This window comes from Girardinichthys multiradiatus, chromosome 18 (assembly GCF_021462225.1).
Source record: "Girardinichthys multiradiatus isolate DD_20200921_A chromosome 18, DD_fGirMul_XY1, whole genome shotgun sequence".
In the NCBI taxonomy this organism is placed as follows: Eukaryota; Metazoa; Chordata; class Actinopteri; order Cyprinodontiformes; family Goodeidae; genus Girardinichthys; species Girardinichthys multiradiatus.
In genome coordinates this window covers 39,068,517-39,078,131 of record NC_061810.1, presented here as the reverse complement: position 1 = coordinate 39,078,131, position 9,615 = coordinate 39,068,517, and positions in this window count along the sequence as shown.

Here is a 9,615-nt window from a genome sequence, read left to right as displayed (position 1 = left end):
CTCTTCCTTTAATTTTCTGAGCTCAGCCAGCTTGGCATGACGGCTTCCTTAGACTGCTTAAACTCAGCTCTCTCTCTTCTTAGCAGCTCCAGCTCTGTGTAGTATGGTGCAGAGGTTCGCACTGACTGGGATGTGAAGATAGTGTTGGTACCCACAGCCATGGTTACAACAGGTAATGCGGTACAAACTTTTCTGGAACCTTCAAAATAAATTGCATTAACCTACTTCCGGCACAACTTAGGAATCGGGGGTAACAGCAAACTTCCCATGATGCCACTGGCCATATAAACCCCACCTTTCCAACAAATCGATCTCTACTACACAAGTTCCTCCAAGGGGTCCGGACAGAGAGACACAACGCGCTAATGTCTCTTTGCAGGCAAACAGACATAAACTCTTCAAACTGGATCCAAGAGTGTCATACGATCATCGATTTGCACTAAGTTAAGTACGAATGAATTACTGTTTGTATATCTGGTAGATTCATTCAAGAACGGGATAATTAAGGTACAAGCGCTGCTTGACTTTCTCTCTGAGGCCTACAGATCAAACTTTGTTTCCAGAGAGTCCCCAGCAGTCCCCATTTAGAACAAATAATCTAAACGTTTTTCATTTTATGAAGTTTGGTTTTGTTTGTGTTGAACTCAGCTATCTTGGTGCTAGCAGGCTATCTGCTCAGCACGTGCTCAGTTTTGTGTTCTGTGTGGGTTTTTAAAGTTAAGACAAACTTTATTTAAAGGGTGATTTTAAACACAGAAGGTTGATCATAACAGCTAAGAACACATGGTTGCATACTTATGCCCATTTCTCCAGAAAGATTTGGCACTTTTCCAAAATATTTCCTTAAATATTTTTAATAAATAAAGGCAGCTAATGAGACACTATTGAGAATTAGTCAGCCAGAAGGTTGGTTTTAATTAGCAGATCATTCTTTAAAACATTATTTTAATAAAATATTTTGTCTGATCTTGCATTGTGAATGGTTGTCTAAAGGTATGCTGATTATTGCCCAAGTTGGTTCCAAGACTAACTTAACTTCATTTTCAGAATCATTTTCAGATTCTTCAAGATAATCCTTGGTTCTCAAACATAAACATTGCATGGTAATGTTGCAGTGAAATCTGGTCAGGTCACATTCAACCAATTGAGTTAAATTTAGTTAATCTAACGCAATGCATGACCTGATGGGTTCTGTCCAGCATTTGATTTATGAAAAATAACCCAGAATTTTTTTGCGTGTGCTGCTTTCAATTATCTGCAGTTATTACTGACCTTAAATTAGGTTCTCTTTCATTTTCTCTTCTTCTTCATAGAGGCTATATCTGGCCTAATGCTAATGACCCATTCCTGGAGGGTGCCATCGGCAGAGTTATTACTACCAAGACTTTTTCTACTTGACTGTCTCTTTCTGTGTTTAACCTAATCCCTCTCCTATGCAAAGCAATCGAAGGAACTATTCCTGCCACTAACAATGTCTTCTTTGTTTTTCATCCCTTAGATTTTACTACTGGCTAAAAGCTTATTTTTAAAACTTTTTCTCTCCTAGATGAAGTCACTGAAGGAGCAACTGTTGCTATTAATATTTACCTTTTCTTTAACACAGAAAGTCCTGCTAGATCAATGCTTTTATTTTTTGTATGTCTGCTCTTTCTTCTCCAACTGTCAGGTTCTGCCATTCTGGGATTTTGTGTTTGTTTACTTTGTTAGTTAGTTCATTCTCTTGTGCTTTCTGTTTAGTAATTATGCTCATTTATGCCTAGGTTCTTGTAATTACTTTCCCCAGCAGGTCTGTGCTACTCAGTTTTGTTAGTTAGTTCTTTTCCCCCATGTCCTTAGTTTCCTTCTGTTTATTGTCATTGGTTTTTAGTCTTTTTCTCAGGTTTTTTATTTTAGTGTAGTTCCCTTTGTTTAGTCTCTCATGTTTATTTCCCTTCTGTCAGATCATTAATTGCAGTCCATCACTTTTTGTTTCTTTACTATTTCCTCCAGATTTGTTCTTTCCAGGTTTTGTCATTTAGTTTAGGTTACCTTTGCTCTGTCCCTCACGTTGATTTCCCTCTGCCTTGTATCATTAGTTACATTCCCCCTCAGTCTCCCAGCTGATTAGTTCCTCACCTGTTTCCACTTCCATCTGATTACCTGCCTTCCTCTCTCATTGGTCCACACTCCAACTCCCTCTGTTTATTAACTGGTTTGTTTGCAATACTCCTCGCTGGTTCCTCGTGTATGTCCCGTCTCTCCTAAAACTCCCAGTGCTTTCCTGCATTTGTGCCAATGGAGTTTTTTTCTCCCAGCGAACTTGTAAGTGCTGACTACAAGCCTTATTAAAAGCTGATCTACTTTGCAACATGCCGAGCCCTAGTCCCTGTGTGCATTTTGGTCCAAAACTACCTCAGACTGTGACACCAATCCCCAGTTGGTCATGACAGATGGCCGCTCACAATAAGTCAGGTGCTGCTGAGGATTTTTCTTGTTGAAAGGGAGTCTTTTCTATCAACTTTCGTCAAATGTATATTCAGTATGAGGAATTGCTGCAAAGTTAATAACTAAATGCTATCAACTGTCCACTGTTGCTCATACCGTCCTACATATGTTCATTCAGACGGAAGGATTACTGCAAGGTCAGTCACGTGATCCAATTGACTTTTTTCATTGAATAGAAAACATTTCACCAGTTAAAATATTGGACTTGGCTTGACTAAATTGTTTTATAATCAGGATTAAACTGAAATGTGTGTAATTGACTTTGAATCTGTCTTTAGAATTTAATTTAATTAACTATATATTTCTGTATTTAAATTTGAATGTTGTCTATTTAGCACTGCAAAATACCCCCAGTGTAAGGTTCTACTGACTAAAGCAGACTGTGTATGGGTTCTGTAGAGATCTTTGCTGTCCTTTTCCTGACCCTAGACCTATAAGTCCTGGATTGAGGGAGGGTCGGCACTGATAATTCTCTCTGCAGCCCTGATTGTTCGTTGCAGTCTGAACCTGTCCTGTTTTGTGGATGAGCCAAACCACACTGAGATGGACAAAGACAGGACAGACTAAATAATGGCAGTATAAAAGATAATCAGCAGCTCCTGTTGAAGGCTATACTTCTTAAGTTGTTTCAGGACGAATAGTCTCTGCTGGGCCTTCTTCTGAACATTGTCTATGTGTGAGGACCATCTAAGGTTTTGAGAATTGATGGTTTCTAGTGTTATGGAAATTTTAATGCCTTGCTTGATTTGCTCCTTGATACTCTACAGGAACTGACAAAAGTATTAGAACCCCTCAGTGTTGTTCCATTCTTCTCTTATTTAGTCTTAGAGTAATGGTTTCTCAGCCTTCTGCTTGCAGCTGTGTGAGATGATATGTATGCCACACTGTTAAGATCATGTCTAGGACAACAGGTTTCACCTCTTCTCTCTGGGTACCAGTAAGTAAAGGGTGTGGCAAGGCTGTCAGTATGGGACAGCAGTTCAGTTCTAAGGGATTACCTCCTCCTCTCCAGGGAGAAACGTGTGAAAAATGTGGACCACAACGCACCAAGTGCATCAATATATGGGTTAAAACTTTTGCAGCTCTACAATATTAAAAAGGACTGAGGAAGCGACAAAAGAGAAAAATAGGAAAAAAAAGACAATGGATGACAGGTATGTTAAAAACTAACTGACTGACTGACAATACTTCTGTTTGTGCAAAATCTGAACCATGTACTAAACCTTTTTCTCTGCCTCTTACACACATACACACACATACACATGGGAATTTGAGTGCTCCCTGGACATTAGACACCTGCCCTCCCCACGGCTTAACTCCACCAGAGACGCTTCTTCAGCATGACCTGAAAGGGAGAGGTCCTGCCTGCCTGCTGCAGACGACAGCGTGAGAGTTTCCACCAGAACAAAACTCACAAGAAGGCTGGTAAAGAGCCCAAAACCCACTGAGATGGGGAATACTCCATGCTGGTTGCCAGGGACATGCACAGATAGACGCTAGGTGGTGCTAGAGCACCTGCCCTTTTATCCTTTGGAGAAAAAAGTGCCCTCCTGAAATATAGTGTGGGGCCCAAGGTAAAACTTCTGAATTTAAAGGCCTATAATACCAGTGCCCCACATTTTGAAATCCCCCCCCCCCCCTTCGCCAACACACATACGTGTCCCGCCTCGTGTGTCTCAACGGAGACGGGCTGCAAGCAGACCGGAGAGTTGGACCTGCGTTGGTCCAGCTTACCTCTTCTCTCCTCCCCTCCGCCGTCAGATAGAGTCCTGCCCTGCCGACAGGCCGGCTAACCATCCAGGAAACAAACAAAACAAATATACTTGCTTCCTAAACTTCAGATGAAAAAGTTAAAACTTCACCTGCCACCATTTTATCTAAACAGAACAGGCCAATCAATGGCATACCTTCACCTGCTATGTCTTCTATGGCCGCCACCAGGCACCAGGAGAATGTCTACGATTTATCTGTTAGATTAAATTAGAAGCACCTGCCCCCCAAAATGTCTGTGCACGCCACTGCTGGTTGCTACAGCCAGAAGAGCGTTACACTGGACTCATCTTGAGAGCACATCTTATGCAGACAGAGGAGAAACAGGCTGGAGCAAAGTTTTCCCTCTCTCCTGAAGAAGTTAAAGTGGACAAGGAAAGAGGAAATGTCCACCAACAGGCCAGGGGGAGGGCCTGGGTTTTTGGACTTATAGAGGACTGTATGCCACAACAGTCCGACTCTGAAGTGGTCAAGAAACTGAGGGGGGTAACATACAAACACACACACACATTGGCAAATATCTTTCCTGTTTTTGTGCAATGAAAAAAGCTTATTAACTGCAGCTGATGTGGTTTTGACGTTGACAGACGTACCAAGAGATTAAATGTTATTCCTGTGTTAAAGAGATTCTCTTCCAAAAGTCATAAAGTAATTGTTTTAGAGAAACAAGTTCTCTCTCTCATCATGGTAGATTCGGGGTCAAATATTGCTACTAAAAGTTCTTAAAAGAAAGAGGAATTTTAAACACCTCCAAAAGTCAGCGGTAACCATGTGTTTTCTATGTCAGCCTCAGGACAGACCCCATGGAGGAGCATTTTAAAGTCCATCGCATGTGTAACACCTGATGGACTCTCCTTCAGGCATTGTTTCCTGTTGTCAGAGTGTACCCCGTTAATCTAACGGGTAGAGACCTCTGAGAATAGGGTTAGTTTTACTGCAGAGGGTCTCCGTACAGTCTGACACAGTACTTCCAGTGGGGTACAGCTTTGGCCACAAGTGTTGACTAGAGCTTTAATGGAAGGTTCAAATTCATTGTTTTCACAGCAGCTACTGGGAAGAGGTTGAATTAGCTGATTTTCCCACTCTTTTGATTTTATGAAGCCTGCTGACTTACACTGTACCTCATATCTGGTCTTGACAAAACTATGAAAAGCTTGGTTCTGCATTTTCTCCTCTGGGAAAAGAAAGAAAATCGAATCACTTCTGTGTTGCATTGGAATGTAAACACACTTGTTATTTTCTCTAACATCCCAACAACAAAATGTTCCAGAGGAATGGGTTCAGTTAAACATATCTTCCCTGGCAAAAACCTGTAAAATGAGAATGGAAAGATGTATTTTTGGTTCTGAAGGTAAGAAAGAATTTAACTGGACAAGTGTGTTGTGATTATTAATCTGAGAATATTATTTAATATTAATATTTTAATATTTTATAAAATAATATTTCGGTCTGTTAAGGGTTGTCCTGTAAGGTGATGGTATTAGGACAAAATAGAAAGGTGTGAGACGAGCTCTGACATTATTGAACAGCATAAACTCTGCACATAGATGGAATGAATTAACACAATTTCTTAAAATACAAGAATTTGTTATTTAGCAACAAGCACATGTCCTTAGCTGTTAGCAGTTAAGCTAACAAAGAAGCGGATAGCTTAGCACCAGAAACAAACACATACCTTTAAAATACCTCGGTTAATATAAAGGTTAAAATGCATAAGCGCGGACGGCGCGTAATGAGCAATCTTCTGTGATTAAAATCACCCTTCAAGTAAAGTTTGACTTAACTTAAAAACACACAAACACAGAACACAAACAGGGCACGTGTGCTGCAGATAGCCTGCTAGCACTAAGATAGCAGAGTTTCACAAAAACAAAACTTCATAAATGAAAATGTTCAGATCATTTCATCCTAACTGTTAATCTGCCCAAACCAACCTAACCTCTGACCATGGTGAGGAAATGTTGTCCAAGGACGATGAAGTTTGAAGAAGGTATCCACAGTGAACAAAAGGGTTAGCTCCGGAGCTGTAGCTGGGCGGCCCGTCCTGTCCGTTGCGGTCTCTGCTGTCTTCCTTCCAGACTGGGAGGCCGCGTCTTTGCACGGGCTTCTCTCGACCACTGTTTGCTTCTGCGGGGGCTCGGAGAGAAAGTCAAGCAATGCTTGTACCTTAATTACCCCCGTTCATGAATGAAAATACCGGATACACAGACAAAATTTCATTCATACTTATCTTTGCATATGGTCGATGGCCGTATGGCTTCCTGGGATCCAATTGAAGAGTTTATGTCTTTTTGCCAGCAAAAGACATTAGAGCGCTGGCCCTCCCCTGACCGGTCCCACTAGAGGCCGTGTGGAAAGAGGGCGGATGTAGCAACAACTGTGCTTTTATTTGGGTAGTGGCGTCACAGGAAGTCCACAGTTATCCCGTTTCCTGGCTGTGCCGGAAGAAGGTCAATGCACTTTATTTTTAAAGTTCCAGAAAGGTCCGTACCAGAGGTTAATGTTGAAATCCATGGCTGTGGGTCCCAACAAGTAATACCACAAAAACTCTAATATCATGTTCTCTAAAGACTCTGCTTAGAAAGGCCTTCTTCCAGAAACTGTGGAACTATTTCCCACCACAGTACCAGATTTTGAAGCATGCTTTTCCTTTAATCCAAAACAGATCTGTGTTGTTTTATTGTAGTGTCTGAAGCTCCTTATGAACTCTGGGTTAAAAGAAATTATGACGTGGGGCTAATTTAGAGCTGTTAACTAGTAATTGAAACTCTTAAACTCTTAAAAGGTACCAAAATATTTAAGGTGTTTAATCCATTTTCTTTAATCTCTGCAGTGTTAGGAATTATGATTATTGATTGATTAATCCCTATCAATAATTATAATTAAAAACTCCTAATTTGACAAAATCAATTTCTTAACCAAAATCCTCATTTATGAATCGAGACCAGATATGTCTTCTGGTGTTGTAATTGTGGCTCAATGCCTTTGATAATTACAACTGTTAAATACTCAGTAATAATTACTAACTATTACCGGACATGTCACTGTTTAATCGACTGTTTCTGCCGAAACGTGTGGAACTTTTAACCTTATCTTGACTGACGAATCACTCTTACACAAAATAAAACCAGAATCGTCTCCTCTTTATCTATGTTTGAGAACCAAGATAATCCTTGGTTCTCAAACATAAACATTGAATGGTAATGTTGCATCACTCTTTTGGTCATGGTTTCAATGTCATAGTTTTTAAGGCCGACTTGACCCACATGCAGAGGACACTCAGACAGAGAAGAGTAAATTAAGTTTTTTCTTTTATTTCTTTTCGACTCAGGAACAACGTGGGCAGAGCGATCAGGAGACAGACTGCAAAAGAAGAACAGAGGTGAGCGGAGGAACAGATTGGAATATTCAAACAAAAACCTATGCTCACTTTCCGGAAGGCGATCGATCCGCCAGGGGGAGAAACCGGTTCAAGCTGTGGTAGTGCCTGCACGGAAACGATTGGAGCGATCTGATGTTCCAGGTAACAAAGTGGTGGACAGGTTGCGCCTCCAGCTGGAGGACACGCAAGGGCAGCAGCAGATTCCAGTCTTGACAGGAGGAAACCCCAGCTTGGCGTGAACAGCCTATGACGAAGGAAACAAGACGGATAATTAATCAAGGCTCAAAAAACAAGTGGAGCTTCCAGAATTCAGCAGATAATGGCCAGGTAAACACTACCACGGTAGGCAAACACTCAGGCGTAGAAAAGCCAGCGAACCACCCTCATATAGTCCTCCAGCTGATGAAGCAACGACGTACAGCTGTCAACACTCCGGTCTGCAGCTCCAGCGCCTCTTAGGGTGAGAGAATGTTAGTAACAGGCAGGTTGAACAACAGACTGTGACATTCAACTATCTTTAACCAAGTTGTTTATATTGTACCTAGCCCATTAGTCTTCATTATTCTTTAATTCTGCTTGGTAGTTTAGTTGGATTGTTTTAGCATAGTAAAGAGTTTGTTGACTTTGAGTTGACTTATTTTTGTTAATACATTCTTGTATTTTAAGAAATTGTGTGAATTCATCTATGTGCAGAGTTTATGCTGTTCAATAATGTCAGAGCTTGTCTCACACCTTTCTATTTTGTCCTAATACCATCACCTTACTGGGCTGGTATTCACAGGACAACCTTTAACAGACCGAAATATTATTTGATAAAATATTAAAATATTAATTTTAAATATTAAATAATATTCTCAGATTCATAATCCCAACATTGGCGTCCCTATCCGGTGGACATTATCATGAACAGCTTGCACTGTACATAAATGCGAATGAATAAACCACAACTGCACATTATTGATGTACCAAGTGATTAGCTTAAAATCCGCTGTCAATGGTCACACTAGGACTCAAAACATCAGAGTTCTAACATCAGATGTCACTGATTATATTTAAGAGAACATTATAACTCGTGATATTCCAGGAGTTCACAATTTTAGACTTTCGTCAAAATTAATAACTCCACTATCTCCGCGCTAGTAACAGTCAACTCTGCTACATAGGCAAGTTTTAGATGTTCTGACTCAGTCTGGTTTCTTCTGTGTAAGCAATGACTTGGGACTTAAAGGTTAAGAGTAGTGTTATTCTTTAATTCTGCTTGGTAGTTTAGTTGGATTGTTTGAGCATAGTAAAGAGTTAGTTGATTGAAATGTGTTTGACTTTGAGTTGACTTATTTTTGTTAATAAAATCTTGTATTTTAAGAAATTGTGTGAATTTAATTCCATGTGTGTGCAGAGTTTATGCTGTTCAATAATGTCAGAGCTCGTCTCACACCTTTCTATTTTGTCCTAATACCACTGCCTTACTGGGCTGGTATTCACAGAACAACCCTTAACAGACCGAAATATTATTTGATAAAATATTAAAATATTAATTTTAAATATTAAATAATATTCTCAGATTCATAATCCCAAAAACATAGAGCTAACAAAAGCTATAAATATTTTAAATACATCAATCCTATGCGGTTCTAACTAGGTTAAAATTATATCCATGACTTCAAATGAAATTTTAAGGAAAATGCCACATTTCCTACACAAACTGAAGCTAACGCAATTATAAAATAGTCTTACTTATCAAAGTAAATATTCCTATTTGAAGATTTTTGAGCTTTAATATGATGCAAGCTGAGTTAAGCACCTGGGGTAATAATGAACCACTGCATTTGAATTTCATGCAAAATAAGGGTAGACATAAGTTTCATTTTGTTTTGGTGCAATGAAAACACAGAATAATGAATTTATTCTAGAACTGCTGAAGGCCACTGAAAACAGCTATTACTGTAGAAGTTTGTCTGCAACCGTATATCAAGCCTTCT